Below are 22613 nucleotides of genomic sequence, written 5' to 3'. Positions count from 1 at the left end.
TATATGTATAGAGAGGGCATGACATATATGGCGGTATTGAGCTGTATGTGGAATAGTTTATTCTAGGCTTATATATAGGGTGACCAGACAGCAAGTGTAAAAAATCGGGACAGGGGGTGGGGGGTAATAGGAGCCTATATAAGAAAAAGACCCAAAAATCGGGACTGTCCCTATGCAATTGGGACATCTGGTCACCCTATTTATATATCTGGTGATTTGCTGCCATTCTGAACATGCTTTCTGGTAGCAAGCTGTTTATCAACTGGCTATTGAACTTGTTATTTCCTAAAGCCTATGGCATGTCACTCTTGATTGAAAAGCTGTTGTTTTGTCTCCTTATCCTTCAGTCTTATATACATTCTTTTCTGCTTGTTCTGTAAAATCCTTCAACTCCAGGATTGATAACTTCCATCAAATAGATAACGGAGTTCTGTTCAATGACAATACAATTGTTTTTGTCTGGGCTGTTTCTGGATTGACTGTATGCTGCATGGAGGAAGGGACGAATACTTGGAAGCAGAACATTCGGTGGCTGAAATTATAAGGAAGGAATGTGTCCACAAGACTTGTTAACATGCTTGTCAGGAAATAAATGAAGACCACAAAGGATTAACCCCACTGTTTCCCAAGATAAGAATGGGGCATCATATTTAAGGGGGCAGAGGAGAAGGCCGATAATAGTGAGGAAGTCTGCTTAAACCAGTCTTCACCCTATCTGCACTGCAAATGTGCTGTTGCAGCAGGTGGCTTCTTGAAAATTGCTCAGCTTCCTGACCTCCTTCCCTAGCCCCTGAAACACGTGGCTATAGGAGCAGCTCCTGTGTACACGGCTACTGTTTAAAGCATTAGGTGAAAGAATTATGAACAGTTTGTCAGAAATATTTTTCACAACAGAAAAGGGGAGACGTGGGGTGTTACCCTGCTTCTGTTGAAGTGAATGGCAAAACTCCCTCCAGACCCCCAGAATATATACGCCTATATGGATGCACACTTGCCTGTTTCGCTGGGCTCAGTAGAAATGACTTCCTCTTCTGCTAGAAAATGTTATTAATCACTGGTCAATTCCTAAAAAGAAAAGGAGTACTAGTGGCACCTTAGAGACTAACCAATTTATTTGAGCATAAGCTTTCGTGAGCTACAGCTCACTTCATTGGATGCATTCAGTGGAAAAAAAACTGTAGCTCACGAAAGCTTATGCTCAAATAAATTGATTAGTCTCTAAGGTGCTACTAGTACTCCTTTTCTTTTTGCGAATACAGACTAACACGGCTGCTACGCTGAAAACTGGTCAATTCCTGTAGTCTTGCCTATGTATAGGGATGTCTTAGGAGTTCTCTGGAGTAGGGACAGTTATTTTTATTTTTTATCCATTTGTACAGCACCTAGTACACTGGGGCCTTTTTCTTTGGTTGGGGTTCTTACATGCTAGAGCAATACAAATAATAAATACATCGTTTTAAAGAAAGGTTAAGAAAATACTCATCCCTCCCCCAGCTAGATCATGTTTTAGTACTACTGTGGAAGTCAAATGTGGCGATTCCTTTTGTTCCGTAATTGGCTTCACCTAAGGATAGAGACTGTCGTTACTATTATTATTAGAAGTAGTGTATTCATTTGTATTGTGGTAACACTTCAGAGCCCAAGTCACAGACAGGGACCCTATTGTGCTAGGCTCTGTACAAACACAGAATGAAAAGACAGTCTCTGCCCCACAATGTTTACAGTGTAAATAAATGTACTGTAATTATGCAACTTGATTTCAAGACTTGAGACCTCAGTAGGGAACAGAATGAGAAGGCATCACATAGAACAGTAGAAGTCTCCTCTAAAAGGCTTCCATGCCATAGCAGTCAGCTGCATTCTTTTCTAAACTGGGCACATTTCAGGCCTGATCCTACCAGGTGCTAAGCTCCCTCAACTCCCATTAAAATCAGTAGGAGTTGGCTGTACTCCGCAGCTGGCAGGATAGGTTCCTTAGGCAGCACTGATGAGGATAGGGAAGTGGGGTAGCAGATCATAAAGAGCTCCCAATGTGACAATAATAGGCATATGTTCACCTATTGGAGACCATTTAATCTTTTTGAGTGAGTAATGTAATATTTATAATATTATAATAGCTGTAATAACTTGCTTAAAAATTAAAAATAGTTAATGGGTGAAGTGGAGAAAGCATGTGAAATGCTTCTCTGCTCAGCTGCTGCTGTGTCCATTGCTACCCATACTTTATTCAGATGCAGCATTTTCTCCCCTTTTAGCAGTGCTGACTAGAGAGAGCATGTTACATCAGCGCTACTGAAACTGCACTGGTTCTTATTCACTTCACATGCAGTTCAGGGTGATGGTGGCCCATAAAGCCTTGCATAGTCTGGAAGACCATCTCTCTCCCTGTGATCAGCCACAACAGCGGAGGGGAGCTGAGATGACTGAGCGAACAGTCCCTAGACAAAGCAGAGCATTCTCAATGGAATTCACAGGTCTGATCATCATGGGCACATAGAGGGCTCGGTGGCAGGCCTCCCTGGGTGTCTATTTGTTGTGTTGCTGGGCGAGACTCCTTTCTTTGGTGGATTGTCCTGTTTACATGAATATTCTTGAGTTTTTAATACTGGCATCTTTTTATAAATAAATAGCTATAGCTGAGGAGAAGAATCTGTTTTTTCCAGTTCTACTTCCTCTGTTTGGCCTCTGTGCTCCCCTTTGCGGCACAGAAGCTACCCACCACCACCACCTACATGTAGCCATCAAAGCTGCTACCTAATATATCCTCACCATAAGGGCCCTGGCCTAGCGACCACTGATCGTGACCTGATTACATTCAATATGGGAAAGCAGAGGACAGTCCAACCAGTAATATATCTACTTGGTGCCTCAAGGGCTAATTCCCCAGTGCTGAGGAAAACTATGAACAAAATCGATTAAGAGAAAAAATTAGACAGAAAAATGTGAATAAAAATTGGGAATTCTTTAAGAAGAGTTTATTTGATGGCCACAATTCCACAGTCAAGAAAGAGGACAACTTTGACTGAAAGCCCATCCTGGTTCAATGGCAAAGCTGTCAAATGTACAGATGATACAAAGATTAGTGGAGTGGTGAATATTAATGATGATACCAGGACAGTCAAATGGAGAAATCTGGATTGTTTGGGCCCATTCAAACAAAATGCATTTTAATACAGCCAAATGTAAATTTCCACATCCAGGAACAAGTTGTGCAGGCCATAACCACAGGTTGTATCCTGGACAACAGTGACTATGAAAAGGATTTAGGGGTCCTAGTGGACAAGCAATTGAAGGTGAGCTCCCTGTGCAAATGCAGTAGCAAGAAGGGTTCATGTGATCCATGGGTGTATAAACAGGAGAATGGTGAATAGGAGAGGGACGAGATTTTTACCTCTGTTTACAGAATGGGTGAGACAAGTATTGGAATACTGCATCCTGTTCTAGTGTACACATTTTAAAGGGGCTGTTGGAAAACTGGAGAGGAAGAGCCATGAAAAATTGTCGTGTAGATGCTTGGGCTCCAGCCCAAGCCCAAATGTCACTCGGCAATTTTTAGCCCTGCAGCATGAGCCTTGCGAGACCAAGTCAGCTGACACGGGCCAGCCTGGCCATGCCGCGAGGCTTTTATCCCTGGGTAGACGTACTCTTAGAGAGAGACCTAAAGAGCTCAATCTGTTTAGCTTATCAAAAAGAAGATTGAGAGGTGACTTGATTACAGTGGTTAAGTACTTCACAAGAAGAAAATCCCATGCACTCAAGGGCTCTTTAATTTAGCAGTGAAACACATAACAAGAACCAGTAGCTGGAAGCTGCAGCCAAATGAATTCAAATTAGAAGTCAGGCACAATTTTAACAGTGAGGATAGTTAACCATTGGAACAAGGTACCAAGGGAAGTGATGGATTCGCCCTCTCTTGATGTCTTTAAATCAAGACTGGAAACCTTTCTGAAAGATATGCTTCTGCCACACCCAAGTTATGGGGCTCAATACAGGGGTAGCTGGGTAAAATGTAATGGCCTGTGATATACAGGAGGACAGACTAGAGAAACTAATGGTCCTTTGGGGTTTAAACTCTACAAATCTCTATAGAAGATGGGGCAGAGTTAAGGAAGAGCCAGTATGTATATGGCATGTTACCTTCTCACTGAGACCAGCAAAACCCATAGTAGTTAATGGCATTTGGAGCAGCATTTGTCCTTGCTTTTTGCTCTGGAGGTGCTACCTGAAAAAAAGGGCAATTGGGGAGCTAATAGGAGACCAGCAGCTAAACCAGTGGTGTTCTTAGTGCTGTTGTAGGGGGAAGTGGAGAGAAGTGTGAGTGGGGAGCAGATTAGATTTCCATTTCTGGGCAGAAATCTGGACTATCTCAGATGTGTTTCCTTACAGAGCTTGGCCCAATGAGAGTTTTTGAGGCAACTCCAAAGTCTTTGCTTCTATGCTGTCAGAACCGCTTCTCCTAAAGGAACGTGAGAAGAAGCAGCTGGTGTGTAAAAATCATGACAGCTTTTCAGGTAACTTTTCCCTTCATGTGCCTTCTAACTTGGGCGGATATAGGAGCCAGAATCCCTTGTAACACAGAAGGGTAGAGTTCAGCATGAAGATGGGTCAAATTCAGCCCTGATTCAACTAGCTGCGTCAGTGGATTTGCACCCACCTAGATCAGGGTTTAATTTAGGCCACAAGAATGAAGACCGTGTGGCAGTGACAGGAAAATCCATTGTTGATGGGCCAAGGGGCATACAGAGGACTTCTGAAGGGAGTAGTAATAAGTAGTTAAGTAGCAAAGACGTTTAATAGCAAATAATGTCAGCAGGCTGGCAACACAACAAGGTCTGTTTCTTCTCAAGTCAATTTTCTATTGGAAAACACCAGAGACACCTCAGTAACAGGCAGTTGCAACCCAAGGACTTGCAACTAGCTAATAGTTGGTGGGATCGTTCATTTACAAGATTTTCCTTTTAGCAGGTCCCTTCTTTATCTTCTGGACAGCCTGAATCAGTGTCTTTCATCCAGGAGTATGGCTCGAAGGGGTAGAGAGCTGCTCAGTAATAATGTTAAGTACCATCTAAGCCATGGTCAGTGTGATGTATGCACCAAGATGTACAGAGGCAGGTTGCAGATTTGTTACGTCTGACTGAGACTGTGATCAGCATACAATGTCCTCCATAAGGGGCCAGACTGTGACTGATAGGCAGAGGCCTGGAGTGAGTGTGGTGCAGTTTTCAATTAACTGGGATGGAGCTCCCATTTGTGCTATATCCATGACTACTCCTGTCAGGGGCTGCAGCATACACTGTCCTATCCCACAGTGGCTCTGCCTTTTTAACCACCCCAAAAGGGGCAGGGAGGGGATGAGTCTGGGAACACTATAAAGAAGGAGTCCCTGTGCTCATGAGAGCTGTGGTGGCCTCGACATAAGTATGCAGTCCACATTCCTTCATATCAGTACAGGGACTGGGCATTCGTTAATAAAGGGACTGATGCTTTTTGAGTTGGCCTCTGGGTGAAATTTCCCTTAAGCTAAAGAAAAGCCCCATCTCTTACTAAATAAATGATTAGCCATCAATGATTTTCTGTATTCTAGAGCAGAGTTAGTATGGAAGCATGAAAGGAAATTGCTGCAACAGTATAAAGCTACTACCCTTTCCATGGTGTAAACCTTCACTTGTTATGTACTTAATAAAAAAAAGAGAGAGAAGTTAATTTATAAGAGAAAATACCAAGCAGAGAGGAAGATTTTATTCTTGGAGCAAATACCTGAATTAAAGGAATATTATATTCATTGATTGTGGTATGTTCCATGGAAGAAAATAGATAGGTCACTTTGTATTATTCTATCTTTGTCCTCACTAGTAGCATTCATAACACTCCCAGTTTAGATTCCAGATGCAATTATCAGTGCCAAGACGTTTTGGAGAACTCTGCACATTGGATGGCCTAACTTCAACTCTCAGTCTTTCTGCTGAGGTCTTTTTGGCCGGGTTGGCATCTCAAGGATTTCTGAAATGTCACTTTTCAGAGTAACAGCCGTGTTAGTCTGTATTCGCAAAAAGAAAAGGAGTACTTGTGGCACCTTAGAGACTAACCAATTTATTTGAGCATGAGCTTTCGTGAGCTACAGGTATGCATCCGATGAAGTGAGCTCACGAAAGCTCATTCTCAAATAAATTGGTTAGTCTCTAAGGTGCCACAAGTCCTCCTTTTCTTTTTGAAATGTCACTGATTCTTACAGGAGTAATTGGGAGGATTTGATATTGATGAAGTCTCCTGCCTCTGTCAGTGCTTTCTGAATAACTCAAAACCTTGAAGACTCATGAAGAGCTGCTGGAGCAAAGACAATGGGGGATGTCTAAGACTACAGAACAAGGAAAAAGGGGTTGGAGGAGATGTTTCCTATGTTTTTTTTTTTCCTGCTTTGTAATATGGGTGGCTCCAGATTATTTTCATTGACTTAAGATTGTTTCAGAGGTTGGAATAAAACCCAGGTTAGTGCTTGAGTTTTGCATCTCTCCTCGGACCTATGCTCTAGACACTGGTTACCACTCACTGCTATATGGGAGGGAATTGCTACATCTCTGCTCAGGTTGACGAAGTTGGTAGGGGTGAAAGAGAGCATGAGAGAACCCTAGAGGAGTGCACATGCTGCAATTAATGTCTGTGCTGGGCAGAGTCGTGCTAGGGAACAATGTGAATTTGGAACGGCACAGAAGCTACAGCCACTGTAACCTTATGCTATGCTGAATAAAGTGGAAAAAGTGTTAATAAATCTGTCTTCATATAGTATTGCTGCCATTTAACCTATACCGGGGGGGTGGGGAGGGGGCTGTTTCCAGCAGCTCTCTCCAAGTAGTAATGTGCCACCTGTCCCTAGGTACCAGAAGCCAGAAAGGGATGCGACGGACAAAGAAATGTGTTTTGTAACAATGCAGTGTAGGGAGTCAGTGCACAAAGACATCCAGGAATAAGACTTTAGATTCCATTCAGGATGCTCAGGATTGATATAGTGAGGAGAGGATGAGGAGAGATCACTCTTGAAAGAAGCAATTCAGGCAGTTTCCTTAAAATCCCACACGTTCAAAAGCCTTTGATGTTAGAGAATGCACTTCCTGGGGGAAAATCTTCCCTATGAACTGTAGCTGAAACTGAAAAGCACCTTCCAAAGATCCAGCTGGTCACTGGACAACAGCTGCAGCATTCAGGACCTCAACGCCTCGGGATCTTCCTTTTCCAAAAGCACCTGTTGAGGTTTGTTTCTGGGAGACCCGAGATGTTATCCCAGCCACCTGACAGCATAAGGGAAGTTGGTAGTTTGTGTTCCTCATTGGCTTCTTATCTTTGTCCGGAAGCAGTAAAACCATGATTTTCACTGTATGATAGTCTTGCTTCACGACAAATGAGAAAATATCCATAATGAAAACAATTGGGGAGTGCTTAAACCAATCCCTATTACAGGCACTAATTGATTTTGGTGTGAAAGAAAAATTTAGAATGGTGCTTCTAAAAGATTGCTTATCCCATCCTAAACTGAAGGCATGGCCATCAGACCTGAATCTGATCTGTTGACTCTTATTATAAAGCTCTACTCCTTAACTTTAAATAATTGCCTGTTCTTATCATTAAAAAATTGTGCAATACTCACAAACATAAAAATATGAGCGCAGAGATCCATCAACAGCCACTTTTTAAAGGGCTAGTTTGTAACCAGCCCTGGTGCAGCCACACAGGAGAGTGTGGGAAAGTAAGGTCACTGTCTCACTGTGTGGCTGTGTTAGGACACCTAGAGATTGGGTCCGTGTGCAGTGCAGAGAGCTTTGGACGCTCCCCATGGGGAGCGGATGGGTGAGGAGGAGGCAGGGAGTGGCTTTGTGACCAGAGGTCACTCCTTTTATACACAGACATGGAGGATGGCTGAGTGCACACAAGGAAATAAGCTGCACCCTGCCATGGTCCAGTGAATTATGTCTCTCCAGGACCAAGAAGGGTGGCACTTGGAGGAGGAATTGTGACTTTTTGAGACACTATTCTTCTGGGGGTTCCTGCTGGGACAGCCCCACTGCACACTACTCCTTACTCCAGGTTAAGTGCCAAAAGCACCCTCTAGCCCTAAGTGAAATGAGACTAGTAGGTGCTGGGGTACTGCTCATCTCTAGGTCCCTAGTTTGAATGTGGCTCAGGTAAGTAGTGATTAAAAGTGGTGTATTTTTGTACTGGCTGTTCTGTGGCTTATGTAAAATGATTTAGTGGGTCTCAATCATGTTCCTAGTGAGCAAGTTTTCACATCATAAAACCACCTCTCAACTGGCATGATTGGCACCACTTCTTGGTAAATGCCATCAGAAAGACCAAGAACTGAACTGGGCATGGAGGCAGATCTTTTCTGTCACTATTGGATGTGGTCCCTCCAGTTCAGGTCTGAGGCACATAGGCAGAGCTGCTGCTCATATTGTGCCTGTTATAAAAAGAAGTTTGCGCAGGGGCCTCTAGTAATCTGTAAATTCACATTCACTGTTGTTTGTCAATTTCATTGCATTGAGTAGCCTTAGATGCAGAAAGTGACTTGAACTTAGAACCTGCGGTTTTTATCATCATCAGAACGTGTGTGATGTGTTTAGCTAGTGTTTTGTGCATGAGCTCATGGGTGCACAAATGTGTGTACGGTCTTTGGAATGTGGTGTTTTTAAAATGTGGGATTTCTGTATAGTTAGGCACCCAAAAAGCATAACTATTGTTGCAAATCTCTTCAATGCTTTTAACAAAGAGCTGCATAAATCTACCTGATAATACGTATTTGTTTATCATAGAAGATTAGGGTTCGAAGAGACGTCAGGAGGTCATCTAGTCCAACCCCCTGCTCAAAGCAGGACCAACCCCAACTAAATCATCCCAGTCAGGGCTTTGTCAAGCTGGGCCTTAAAAACCTCTAAGGATGGAGATTCCACCACCTCCCTCGGTAACCCATTCCAGTGCTTCACCACCCTCCTCGTGAAATAATTTTTCCTAATATCCAACCTAGACCTCCCCCACTTCAACGTGAAACCATTACTCCTCGTTCTGTCATCTGCCACTACTGAGAACAGCCTAACTCCATCCTCTTTGGAACCCCTTTTCAGGTAGTTGAAGGCTGCTATCAAATCCCCTTTCACTTTTCTCTTCCGCAGATAAATAAGCCCAGTTTCCTCAGCCTCTCCTCATAAGTCATGTGTCCCAGCCCCCTAATCATTTTCGTTGCCCTCCGCTGGACTCTCTCCAATTTGTCCACATCCTTTCTGCGGTGGGGGACCCAAAACAGGACACTATATGCCAGATGTGGCCTCACCAGTGCCGACTAGAGGGGAAAAATCACATCCCTCAATCTGCTGGCAATGCTCCTACTAATGCAGCCCAATATGCCGTTAGCCTTCTTGGCAACAAGCGCACACTGTTGACTCATAGCTTCTTGTCCACTGTAATCCCCAGGTCCTTTTCTGCAGAACTGCTGCTTAGCCAGTCAGTCCCCAGTCTTTAGCAGTGCATGGGATTCTTCCATCCTAAGTGCAGGACTCTGCACTTGTTGAACCTTATCAGATTTCTTTTGGCCCAATCCTCCAATTTGTCTAGGTCAGGGATCGGCAACCTTTGGCATGTGGCCCGCCAGGGTAGGCTCCCTGGCAGGCTGGGCTGGTTTGTTTATCTGCCGAGTCCGCAGGTTCAGCTGATTGCAGCTTCCACTGGCCGCGGTTCACCACTCCAGGCCAATGGGGGCTGCGGGAAGCAGCGGCCAGCACATCCCTCGGCCCATGCCGCTTCCCACAGCCCCCATTGGCCTTGAGCAGGGAACCGCGGCTAGTGGGAGCTGCAATCAGCCGAACCTGTGGACGCGGCAGGTAAACAAACCGGCCTGGCCCACCAGGGGGCTTACTCTGGTGTGCCGCGTGTCGATCCCTGGTCTAGGTCATTCTGGACTCTATCCCTACCCTCCAGCATATCTACCTTTCCACCCATCTTAGTGTCATCGGCGAACTTGCTGAGGGTGCAATCCATCCCATCATCCAGATCATTAATGAAGATATTGAACAAAACCAGCCCCAGGACCGATCCCTGGGGCATTCCGCTTGATACCAACTGCCAACTAGACATCGAGCCATTGATAACTACTCTTTGAGCCCGATAATCTAGCCAGCTTTCTATCCACTTTAAAGTCCATTCATCCAATCCATACTTTTTAAACTTGCTGGCAAGTATACTGTGGGAGACTGTATCAAAAGCTTTGCTAAAGTCAAGATATATCATGTCCACCACTTTCCCCATATCCACAGAGCCAGTTATCTCATCATAGAAGGCAATCAAGTTAGTCAGGCATGACTTGTCCTTGGTAAATCCATGTTGACTGTTCCTGATCACCTTCCTCTCCTCCAAGTGCTTCAAAATGGATTCCTTGAGGACCTGCTCCATGATTTTTCCAGGGACTGAGGTGAGGCTGACCTTCTTCCCTTTTTTAAAGATAGGCACTATATTTCCTTTTTTCCAATTGTCTGGCATGTCCCCTGATTGCCATGAGTTTTCAAAAATAATGGCCAGTGGCTCTGCAGTCACATCAGTCAACTCCCTCAGCACCCTCGAAGGCATTGCATCCGGCCCTATCGACTTTTGCATATCCAGCTTTTCTAAATAGTCCTTCACCAGTTCTTTCACCACTGAGGGCTGCTCACCTCCTCCCCAGACTGTGCTGCCCAGTGCAGCAGTCTGGGAGCTGATCTTGTCTGTGAAGAATGAGGCAAAAAAAGCATTGAGTGCTTCAGCTTTTTCCACACCGTCTGTCACTAGGTTGCCTCCCCCATTCAGTAAGGGTCCCACACTTTCCCTCACCTTCTACTTGTTGCTAACATACCTGTAGAAACCCTTCTTGTTACCTTTCACATCCCTAGCTGCAACTCCAGTTGTGCTTTGGCCTTCCTGATTTTACCCCTGCATGATTGAGCAATATTTTTATACTCCCCCCAGTGATCTATCCAATTTCCACTTCTTGTAAACTTTGTTTTTGTGTTTAAGCTCACTGAAGATTTCTCTGTTAAGCCAGACTGGTTGCCTGCCATATTTGCCATTCTTTCTGCACATCGGGATGGTTTGTTCCTGTACCCTCAATATGGCTTCTTTAAAATACAGCCAGCTCTCCTGAACTCCTTTCCCCCTCATATTAGCCTCTTAGGGGATCCTGCCCATCAGTTCCCTGAGGGAGTCAAAGTCTGCTTTTCTGAAGTCCAGGGTCGGTATTCTGCTTCTCTCCTTTCTTCCTTTATCAGGATCCTGAACTTGACCATCTCATGGTCTCTGCTGCCCAGGTTGCCACCCACTTCTACTTCCCCTACCAATTCTTCCCTGTTTGTGAGCAGCAGGTCAAGAGGAGCACAGCCCCTAGTTGGTTCCTCCAGCACTCACACCAGGAAGTTGTCCCCAACACTCTCCAAAACTTCCCGGATTGTCTGTGCACTTCTGTATTGCTCTCCCAGCAGATGTCAGGGTGATTGAAGTCCCCCATGAGAACCAGAGCCTGTGATCTGGAAACTTCTGTTGGTTGTCCAAAGAAAGCTTCGTCTACCTCATCCTTCTGGTCTGGTGGTCTATAGCAGACGCCCACCACGACATCACCCTTGTTGCTGTTGCCTCTAAACTTAACCCAAAGACTCTCAACAGGCTTTTCTCCAGTTTCATACTGGAGCTCTGAGCAGTCATACTGCTCTCTTACATACAGTGAAACACCTTCAGCTTTTCTCTCCCGCCTGTCCTTCCTGAACAGTTTATACCCATCCATGACAGTGCTCCAGTCATGTGAGTTACCCTACCATGTCTGTGTTGTTCCAATCACATCATAGTTCTTTGACTGTGCCAGGACTTCCAGTTCTTCATGCTTGTTTCCCAGGCTTCTTGTGTTCGTGTACAGGCACCTATGATAACCAGCCGATTGCCCTACTTTCTCAGTTTGAATCACGAGGCCTCCCCTGTTGCACCCTCCTCCTTGTGTTTCCTCCCAGTATCCCACTTCCCCACTTACCTCTCGGCTTAGGTCACTGTCCCCCGGCGAACCTAGTTTAAAGCCCTTCTCACTTCTAAGGCTTGGTCTACACTCCAGAGTTAGGTCGAAGTAAGGCAGCTTATGCCGACCTATTTATCTCAGTGTCTACACTACAATGCTGCTTCCACCGAAGTAAGTGGGCCTGCTACACTGACATAATAACTGCACTTCCACCTCCATGTCAATGTAATTAGGGTGACGCAATATCTGTGTAGACACTGCGTTACTTATATCAACTGTTGGCTGGAGGCCCCCCCTTCAGGCTGACAGCCAGAGCCAGAGCTAAAATGTGAAATAATAGCAGCCATGAAACTGACAAGAATGTCAATTTAATTCCTGTTAGGTTCCCTGCTGTGAAATTGAGCCCTGCGCATTGGCTCAGAGCTCCAGCTGTCAGCAATGGGGTTGGGGGGCCCCCAACTTTGAACCTGGCACCCATCTAACAACGGTGGGGCCAACTGTGAGTCCCGTGCCTGTAGCTGAAGCTGCCAGCCCCAAAGTCCCACAATGCCCCACTTCAGTCGGTGGAAGGACTCCTGGTGAGGATGCACGCCACCGACAGAAGAAGCAAATGTGGACATGAACCACTGCTTTAATTACTGTGGTGGCTGTATGCTGACTTAAGTGTAGTGTAGTATAGATCAGTGGTTCTCAAAGACGGTCTGCCGCTTGTTCAGGGAAAGCTCCTGGTGGGCCGGACCAGTTTGTTTACCTGCCGCGTCCGCAGGTTCGGCCGATCGCGGCTCCCACTGGCTGCGGTTCGCCGCTCCAGGCCAATGGGGCTGCAAGAAGGGAAGCCAGCATGTCCCTTGGCCCGCGCTGCTTCCCGCAACCCCCATTGGCCTGGAGCGGTGAACCGCAGCCAGTGGGAGCCGTGATCGGTCGAACCTGTGGACGCGGCAGGTAAACAAACTGGTCCGGCCCACCAGGGGCTTTCCCTGAACAAGCAGCGGACCAGCTTTGAGAACCACTGGTATAGATAAGCCCTAACTTCTGTAATACATTGTTTAATCCCACTTCCATTGTAAAGTACATTTTATTGTTCTGATATTTTTATTTGTTGTACCACGGTCAGGGAGGTTCCACAATAAAAATAGCTTCCCTAATATCTTCTGTTCTTTTTCTGTTTGGGACATATAGGGTCGTACTTTCTCCAAACTGAAGACAATGGCAAAATTGTCATTGACTTCAGTTTGGAGCAGGATCATAAATTTTCCCCTAAATTGCTATTGGAACTTGAAATTAACATGGTTTTTTTGTCTGCCAGCAATAATGTCAACATGGCATCCCTTTTTAAAAAATCTAGACCTTATATAAATTGTATCCTTTTTAATAACTAGGTGTCTGAATGGTGATTTAAAAAAAAAATCTGTTTGGATCTAGAGTATGAGTTCTAAGGTGGGTAAAGTTTGAGACCTAAATAAGTTGAAATCAGAATAGAATCCTGCAATTGCATTGTTTGCTTAGCTGGCTCCTTTTGTTTTGGTATGATGTGATCCATGCCTGTGGTTTTTTGCTTGATGATTTTGTAAACTTCTTGCATATCAATTGAGGTTTTGGAGATTTAGGGACACATGTCATTTTAGATGTTCATATTTAAACACGGGACTATGATTTTGGAGGGATGAGTGTTTTTAAAATACAATTGTGATTTGTGTGTTGTAAACATGGTTTAAAATGGAGTTAAGATTTGAATCTTAACTCATCTGATCAGAGACAATCTTGACTTTCATGGGCAAGCATGAGAAACATTTTTTTAACCACTACCCCATCCTGTAACATATCCAGTTTCTGGTTACATGGTCACATTGCTCTCTGTTCACAATGCTGCTACTGAGTTTATGTTAGGGTGGGTTAGAGAGATGATTCTCTGGATTCACATAAAACTTAACTGATGCATGATACATCAGAAATGTCTCCCCATGGCTCTCCTCTGGAGGCCAGTTGCTGGTTCCAGCTGAGCCTGGTGAACAGTTTGCATCAATTTACATTTTCAAGGTTCTTCGTAAGAAAAGGTGCTAAACTTTTATTTATTTTTTAAATGGCAGCTGAGTTTTTCCTTTATATTTCTTGTTCCCTTGAAATAGGGGGCCCAGGGCCTTGGGTTTTGCTGGGCCCAAAAGTAAGACTTCATCCTACTGTATCTCCCAGTGGCTTTTCTTTCCTCTTTTTCCCCTTAAAAGATGCAGCTGACACCTCTTGGAAAACATATTCTTCATTTTGAAGGGACATTCTTGGGTCTGTTTATCCTCTACCTTTCAGAAGCCTATAAAGAGCAATGTGGGCAGGGAAAAGAAGGGGTCCATATTTGTGGAAGACTGAGTTCTAGCCCCCAACACAATGTTTCTGGAGGTGGAAGGGGGGCATTGTGGTTTGCATGCACTTGAAAGAAATGGTCCATCCATGCCTATAAATATTACGCTCTTCAGGTGAGAAACAAGTGACCAGGACCTCTGCCAGGCATATCATCCAAACAGCAGAAACACCTGCGCAAAAGTGCCCTTTAACATGCAACTGGGGCATTGGGTCAGTACTAACTCCGAGAAAAGAGAGCCATCTACTGAATCACTGGCCTAGAGATATTCTTGCAGTACCAAAGTATTCCAAAAAAAATTCCCCTGACTACTTTACTACCCCAACCCTGCTTAGCTTTTAATATCTGATGGGATCACAGCGCAAGGTGCAATAGCTGCAGGCAAGTTACTGTTATGACAGATATATTACTGTAATAAAATTACAAATTTATTGCAGTCAGGAATCTAAGTATGTGCCCATAACTTTCAGTTCTGCATATTGTCCCAGTTAGCTGGTATATAAACTAAAATGAACTTTAGAATAAATTGATTACACTCCATTTACTATGCTGCTCCTTCCTATAGCTTTCAATCCTGGCTTCCTACGGCATTGTGAATAGTTGATAGGAACTATAGACACAAATGGAGATTTTTGTGTGGCTTTCAACAATATTGTACCTGTCAGCACCAACTCAAAAAGGCGTAATTTGTCATATCCAGAGCCAAATCTTGGGCCCATGTTGGTCCTTTACTGCCTCAAAAATTGAATGTATGCTGGGCCAAGTAATTCTGAAAAAGGGTGTGCCCGATAAAGAGGTGTGGGGAGCAATGGGAACAGGCATTTTCTCCATGAGGTGAAGAGCTGTTTGGGAGGATGGAGGTGGCAGGGTCAAAAGTTCACATATAGATCATGATGTAAGGATCCAAGGGTACATGTCTAGAACCTAGGACTGTGGGGGCCCTGGCTCACTGACATTCCCTGGGCTCCCTCAGACAAGATGGGTGAAGCAGCATCTCACTGGAAAGTCAGTTCCCACAGGAAGTTCTATTGACGCACCTAAGGCCTGCAGCTACCTGACTGGTGCACACCTGGTACTTAAGCTAGGAAGTGAGCTGGGTGGACTGTGTGAGGAACCATACAGACTTCTTGCTGCTGCTATATTGGACCCTGCTCTTGCCTGCTTCCTGCTGCAATCCTGATCCAGCCCTGTTCCTGATTCCTGCTCTGTTCCTGATCTGCTCCTGCTCTGTTCCTGATCCTTGCCTCTCCCTAGTTGCTGCCCATTCACCTTGCTCCTGACTATTGGCTACCAATCCTGGCTCTGGCTCTGGCATTTGGTATCTGACCCTGGTTCTAATCCTCGGCTTTGATTCCTGGTCTGGACTCTGGCTCAGCCCCAAGGCTTTGGTACTTAGCAGTTGACTCCAGCTCTGACACCTGCCTCTGTTCCCTAATTTGGATGCTGGTTGTGCTCACCAGACCTCAACTCCTACATCCCCGGTTCCTAACACAGTCCTTCTCTCTCCACACATGATGTGTCCCCTGAGGTTAACACTTCACTAGGCCTTTAGTAATCTCGTCACAGCAGCCACAGGGGAGAGAGAAATTCTTTGGCCTGACAAGGTCCCTTCTTCCCTCCTGGCTGATAGAACTTTAAGAAATGCCTTTGAGGTCCACCCAACCTCCGTCTATCAGAAGAATTCCACTAGGCTGACATTGTTCCCCTAACATCATCCCCCCAAACTCAGGTGGGATGGAGTCATGGTCTCTGCTCATGGTCAGGGGAGTGCTGAATGGCTATGAGGTGTAGGTGTGTGTGGAACCTTGCTGGGCTGTGCAGTTCCATCCAGTTGTGGATTTCAGAGACTAGAGGCTGGGAGCAATGGCTCCATCCTTTCAATCACCTAGGTCCAGATTCTCAGAGGTATTTAGGTTCCTAGTTTCCATTGATTTCAGTGGAAGTTAGGAGCCATCTTTGAGGATCTGGGCCCTAGTACCCATACAGGTTCTAGGAGGGGTCTATGCTCTCCACTGCAGATCTGGCCAGTGCAGGATATAAGGGGGGGTTGGGGGAGAGATTGTTCTGCTTCTTAACCCCAACTGCACCCACACAGGAGAAATACCACAGGTGAAGAACACGGAGCACACCATCATCACTCCAAGAGCCAGAACCACACTGGAGAGGACCTGAAGGATGCCATCTGCTGCCAATATGTGGAAAACCTGAAACGGAAGCTGGACCAGGGCAAGGTCTTTGAGGTGACGTGCAAGTGGAACACCAGCAACCACTTCCTCCCTGGGGGCAGCTTCACCTAATTTGCCGACTGGAGGTTCATCCACTGGGCCCAGCTCAACTGCATCCCTCTGAACAGAGCCGTCCGCCACCAGAATCAGGACAAGCAATGCAGGAAGTGCAGCTATGCCAACGAGACACTACCCCATGTCTTGTGTAGCTGCAAGCCCCATTCCAGAGCCTGGCAGCTGCGACAGAATGCCATCCAAGATTGCCTGGTCAGAGCCATCCCGCCACCTGTGGAGAAGGTTGCCGTGAACTCTGCCATCCCTGGAACAGACAGCCAACTGCGACCAGACATTGTCATCACCAGTGAGGACCGAAAGAAGATCATCATGGTGGACGTCACAGTGCCCTTCGAGAACAGGACCCCAGCTTTCCATGATGCCCAATCTCGAAAGCTGGAGAAATATGCCCTTCTGGCCGACACCCTGAGAGCTAGGGGCTATGAGGTCCAAACTCACATGCTGATCGTCGGAGCCCTGGGTGCATGGGACCCCAGTAACGAGCAAGTGCTGAGAGAATGTGGAGTCGGTCAACGCTATGCTCAGCTGATGAGGCAATTCATGGTGTTGGACACCATCAGGTGGTCAAAGGACATCTACATAGAACACATCGGCATATCAGGAGGGATGAGCGTGAGTGCCGATGACAAGCACAATCGGGAAAGTAACTCAAATACTTTGCCAATGGACTGTTTTTTCTCTAAATGGAAACCTGTCCAAAATTCTCAATTACTGAGGGACATTGATATATTTTGCTTTCTGCCACCAACTCTCTGTATAACTTTTTTCATGAGTAATGTACCCGAATGCATGGATGCTAAATATCTAAACTGTATTCTTAAATTCATTCACCTACATTTGGGTTATTGCTGATTATGCACTATATGTATCTTACTACTTTAAAAACAAACTTTGTATTTGTGAATAATCTAAGCACTATACCCAGATGTACAAACACTCTTTTCTCAACCTATGTATTATATAATTTTAAAATTAGAGAGACAGCGTGGGTGAAGTAATAACTTTTATTGGACCTACTTCTGGTGATGAGAGAGACAAGCCTTCGAGTTTAGACAGCCTCTTCTTCAGATCTAGGAAAAGTACTAAGAGTGTCACAGCTAAATACATGGTGGAACAGATTGTTTAGGATAAGTAGTTAACACACATTTCAAGGGACCATTCAAGTAGAAGTGGCATAGGTGCTGACTCTGTAGGTGCTCCGGGACTGAAGCACCCATGGGGAAAACTTAGCGGGTATGCCGCACCCACCAGCAGCCAAGCTCCCCCCTCCTCGCCTCCTTCTCCCTGCCCCCAGCACACTGCGTCCCCGCTCCTCCCACTCCCTCCCAGCACTTCCTGCCCCCCGCTGCCTAACATCTGTTTGGCGGCACTTAGGACTTTCCGGGAGGGAGGGGGAGTAGCGGGGACACGGCGCGCTCAGGGGAGGAGGCGGAGAAGAGGTGGGGCAGGGGTGGGGACTTGGGGGAAGGGGGTGGAATGGGGGCGGGAAGGGGTGAGGACTTTGGGGAAGGGGTGGAATGGGGGCAGGGCGAGGGCAGTGCAGGGGCTGGTAGAGGCGGGGCAGAGGCGGGGGTGGGGGGGGATCGAGTACCCACCGGGAGGGTCTGTTAACGCCCCTCCCATCATAAGGAAGAAAGGAAGGGGGGAAGCAGCTGGGAGTGGGAATTGCTAGTGCACTATAGATTAAATTCATAATGTTGATAGACACTAAAAATCATGGACTGACCACAGACACTGGATTACAACAATCTATAACCCACTAACAACACCGCAGCTGCTTTCTCCCCACCCCATTCCTTTCCTCCCTGTGACTGGAAGGTGTTAATAGGCCACTTCTACTTGAATGGTCCCTTGAAATACGTATTAACTACTTATGCTAAATCATCTGTTCCATCTTGTATTTAGCTGTGACACTTTGAGTAAATTTCCCAGACCTAGAATCATAGCATCATAGAAGATTAGGGTTGGAAGAGACCTCAGAAAGTCATCCAGTCCAACCCCCTGCTCAAAGCAGACCAACCCCAACTAAATCATCCCATCCAAGGCTTTGTCAAGCTGGGCCTTAAAAACCTCTCAGGATGGAGATTTCACCACCTCCCTAGGTAACCCATTCCAGTGCTTCACCACTCTCCTAGTGAAATAATTTTTCTTAATATCCAACCTAGACCTCCCCCACTGCAACTTGAGACCATTGCTCCTTGTTCCGTCATCTGCCACCACTGAGAAAAGCCTAGTTCCATCCTCTTTGGAACCCCCCTTCAGGTAGTTGAAGGCTGCTATCAAATCCCTCCTCACTCTTCTCTTCTGCAGACTAAATAATCCCAGTTCCCTCAGCCTCTCCTCATAAATTATGTGCTCCAGCCCCCTATTCATTTTTGTTGCCCTCCACTGGACTCTCTCCAATTTGTCCACATCTTTCTGTAGTGGAGGGCCCAAAACGGGACACAATATGCCAGATGTGGCCTCACCAGTGCCGAATAGAGGGGAGTAATCACTTCCCTCCATCTGCTGGCAATGCTCCTACTAATGCAGTCCAATATGTCGTTAGCCTTCTTGACAACAAGGGCACGCTGTACACTCATATCCAGCTTCTCATCCACTGTAACCCCTAGGTCCTTTTCTGCAGAACTGCTGCCTAGCCAGTCGGTTGCAGCCTGTAGCAGTGCACGGGATTCTTCCATCCTAAGTGCAGGACTCTGCACTTGTCCATGTTGAACCTCATCAGATTTCTTTTTGTCCAGTCCTCTAATTTCTCTGGACCCTATCCCTACCCTCCTGCGTATTTGCCTGTCCCCCCAGCTTAGTGTCATCCGCGAACTTGCTGAGAGTGCAAGCCATACCATATCCAGATCATTAATGAAGACGTTGAACAAAACCGGCCGCAGAACCCGCTGCCAACTAGACATCGAGCCATTGATCACTACCTGTTGGGCCCGACGATCTAGCCAGCTTTCTATCCACCTTGTAGTCCATTCATCCAATCCATTCTTCTTTAACTTGCTGGCAAGAATACTGTTGGAGACTGTATCAAAAGCTTTGCTAAAGTCAAGGTATATCACGTCCCCTGCTTTCCCCATATCCACAGAGCCAGTTATCTCATCATAGAAGGCAATCAGGTTGGTCAGGCATGACTTGCCCTTGGATTCCAAAAGCTTGTCTCTCACCAACAGAATCTGGTCCAATAAAAGATATTACCTCACCCACCTTGTCTCTCTAATATCCTGTGACTGACCTGGCTACAATTACACTGCATACAACAATGGATGGAATATGCCTTTTTATTTTGCATTTTTGGAACCTGTAATTGTTCACAATGGGTCTCTTTCACATTCTGAAAATCGTGTCGCAATTTCAACTTGAATTGCTTTCACGGAGGCTTCTGTTTAGATGATGAGTGCACCTGCTCTGGAGTCCCAGTGGCAATTGGGCTGTAACTGTTATGATCTTTTAAATACACTTAGGGTACCTGGAGCAATAAGAATTGATGATGGCACAATCTGGCATCACAGTGCCAGTTTTGTATTGTCTCAAAGCTGAGTTTTTTGGTTTTAATTACATTGTTTTGCCATTCATGAAGATTATGAATATTTGAATACATTGTAGAATTTGGACATATTTAATTAAATAAGGAACTTTGGTCATCTTGCGATTCTTAAGGTCCAACTCCTGTACTCCTTTTTCAGTTTTCACTATGTCAAACTACTGTTGAATTCAATGGGAGTCTTGCCAGAACCAGGACTGGAGAATTTGGCTCTGCCTAAATAAAGGAGAAGATCATTTGAGCAGTGCTGTTCATTTGTACACCAGCTCAGTCTCCTATTAAAAAGATATTAAATAAAAAGATTTTTTTTTAAATCTCTCCCAACCTGTCCTTGACCTAAGCAAATTTTTTTATCCAGGAGTTGGCCCACCAAATTAAAGGAGTTTCCTCTGGCTCATATGTTATCTGGAGCTTCTTACTGTCGATGTAATGAATAGATCAATTTAAACTTTAAAAAAAAGATTTCTTTCCTGCCTTAATTTTCTGCTCTAAGAAAAATAAATAAATAAAAAACTCCCAGGCATATCCCTCAGTTCATTTTACTTACCAGACTTGTAGTGGTACCGGGTGGGTAACCTACAGATGGAGCTCAGACTAAAAATTCTTGGAAAGTGTGAGTTGAATATGTGATAATGAACCAAAATTAACCACAGTTCAATTTACTATGAATCATCCTTTGGAGGTTTAATTGGACTCAAATGATTTGGCATTGTTGTTGTATCAGAGCTAGAATTGCTGGGAAATTAGAAACAAGTTGTTGCTGTCTAGGCAGGCAATGCAGCACCAGACAGAGAGCAGGAAAAGCTTGTGGTAGAAGAGGAGGCATGAGGACAAGCCTGACAGCACTTCCTGAAAGCTGCTTGAGATCTGAGTATCAGAGGGGTAGCCGTGTTCGTCTGGATCTGTAAAAGAGGCAAAGAGTCCTGTGGCACCTCATAGACTAACAGATGTATTGGAACATAAGCTTTCGTGGGTGAATACCCACTTCGTCAGATGCTTGAGATCTGAGGGCACTCAGCATCTCCACTGGGGTGTTCAGCACCCTGTAGGCCCTGCCCCTGGGTTTCAGGAATGCCACTGATGGATGCTGAGTTCATTAGTGCTGGGCTTCATTCCATTTCTATGGCTTGTGCCAGTATCAAAAGATCCATAGGTGGTTAAAATGACCACAAAGAGGTGGAAGGCCTGGATTCTCATTTACTCTCCTCTAAGGTCCTTTCATGTGGTTCTGCCAGTGTAAAGAGGCCTGAAAGTGGGAGTACTGGGAACAGGTTTAAAGGAACATAAAGGTAAATGAGAATCAGCATCAGAATCTCTCCTTTCTGACAGGAATCGGTCAGCCCCAATGGGAACCATCAACATTTAGAACATACTTCAGAAGCCCCTTACAGGCTTTCCTCACAAGAATAGTCTCATAGTCTTCAATCAGTGGGAATACTTGCCTGAGCGAGGCAAGAGGGATGTGGCCCTATGTGAGAGGGAGAGTTAAAATTATTTATTTGATTTGATTTTTTTAGACTGGTGCACTGAGAGCCCTAACCACTGTACTGCACTATAGCCGAAAGAGATGGAAAATGGACACTGCCTTTTCTAGAGCCAGAATCATCATTATACAATGAGATTCTTTGGATTATGTTATCTTGATGCAAGGAGCTTTACGTAAGTGACTCTTATTAATGCCAATGGGAATTACTCAGAGAGATACAAATGCATCACAATAAGAATATGAGTCTTGGCATTTCACTATTAATATTTTAAGAACTGGCAAACAGATTCTCTCCTTCTTTAAGTCATGGAATCATAATCTAGGAATATTTTGAAAGAAAATCTGTGTTATTTTAGTTTGCTAAGAGGTTATGGGAAGGTGAACTTTTCATATTCATAGGTTCAAAAATAAATGAGTTTTCATATTTATATGGTACATTAACATCTATTTATCAGATCACAACTACAAAGACTTAAATGTCTGCTGACTATTAATAGATGCTGGGCCACATTCTGCCTTTGGGTGCACCTGTGTATCCCTGTTGCTCTGTGCAACACCAATGCTTCATTCGTTTTTGGCAGCTACCAGATGACAGCAGATTTTGGATTATATTCAGCTCTGTTACATCCATTAATAATAGGCAGGAAGAGGCAGAACTGAGATCAGAATTTGGCCAGTTGAGTTTTTAGACTAGAGCAAATAACTCAAATAGTTTTTTACTCTTGTAATGGCCACTGAAGTGGATAAAAAGGACCATATATTTTTGTGAGTTATGATGGGAGGCAAACATTGCCCTTTTCTTGTTTCTGGGTCAACCTCCTTTCCTGTATTCAATTTGGATTTGGAAGATTTGGAGCTGGCCTCTGCAAATTTTTGTTTTTGCCTAAAAACTTTTTGACAGATTGCTAAAGTTTTTGCAAAGT

General features: G+C 45.0%; 1 protein-coding gene across 6 annotated transcripts in view; it reads left to right on the top strand.

Annotated features, from left to right (window-relative positions):
* Positions 1–22613, top strand: part of FOXN3 (forkhead box N3) — a 307996-nt gene that overhangs the window by 37596 nt on the left and 247787 nt on the right. For 3 of the 6 annotated variants that reach the window (XM_043550130.1, XM_043550122.1, XM_043550124.1), the window contains exon 2: positions 21722–21863. The exons of the other annotated variants lie outside the window; for them this stretch is intronic. The gene's annotated coding sequence lies outside the window, so the exon portion shown is untranslated. The remainder of the gene's footprint in view (positions 1–21721; positions 21864–22613) is intronic. 6 annotated transcript variants of the gene reach the window in all.

The sequence above is a fragment of the Chelonia mydas genome, chromosome 6 (assembly GCF_015237465.2).
Source record: "Chelonia mydas isolate rCheMyd1 chromosome 6, rCheMyd1.pri.v2, whole genome shotgun sequence".
Lineage (NCBI taxonomy): Eukaryota > Metazoa > Chordata > Testudines > Cheloniidae > Chelonia > Chelonia mydas.
Note: the sequence above shows the minus strand (reverse complement) of the source record. Positions and strands in the feature narration are given on the sequence as shown.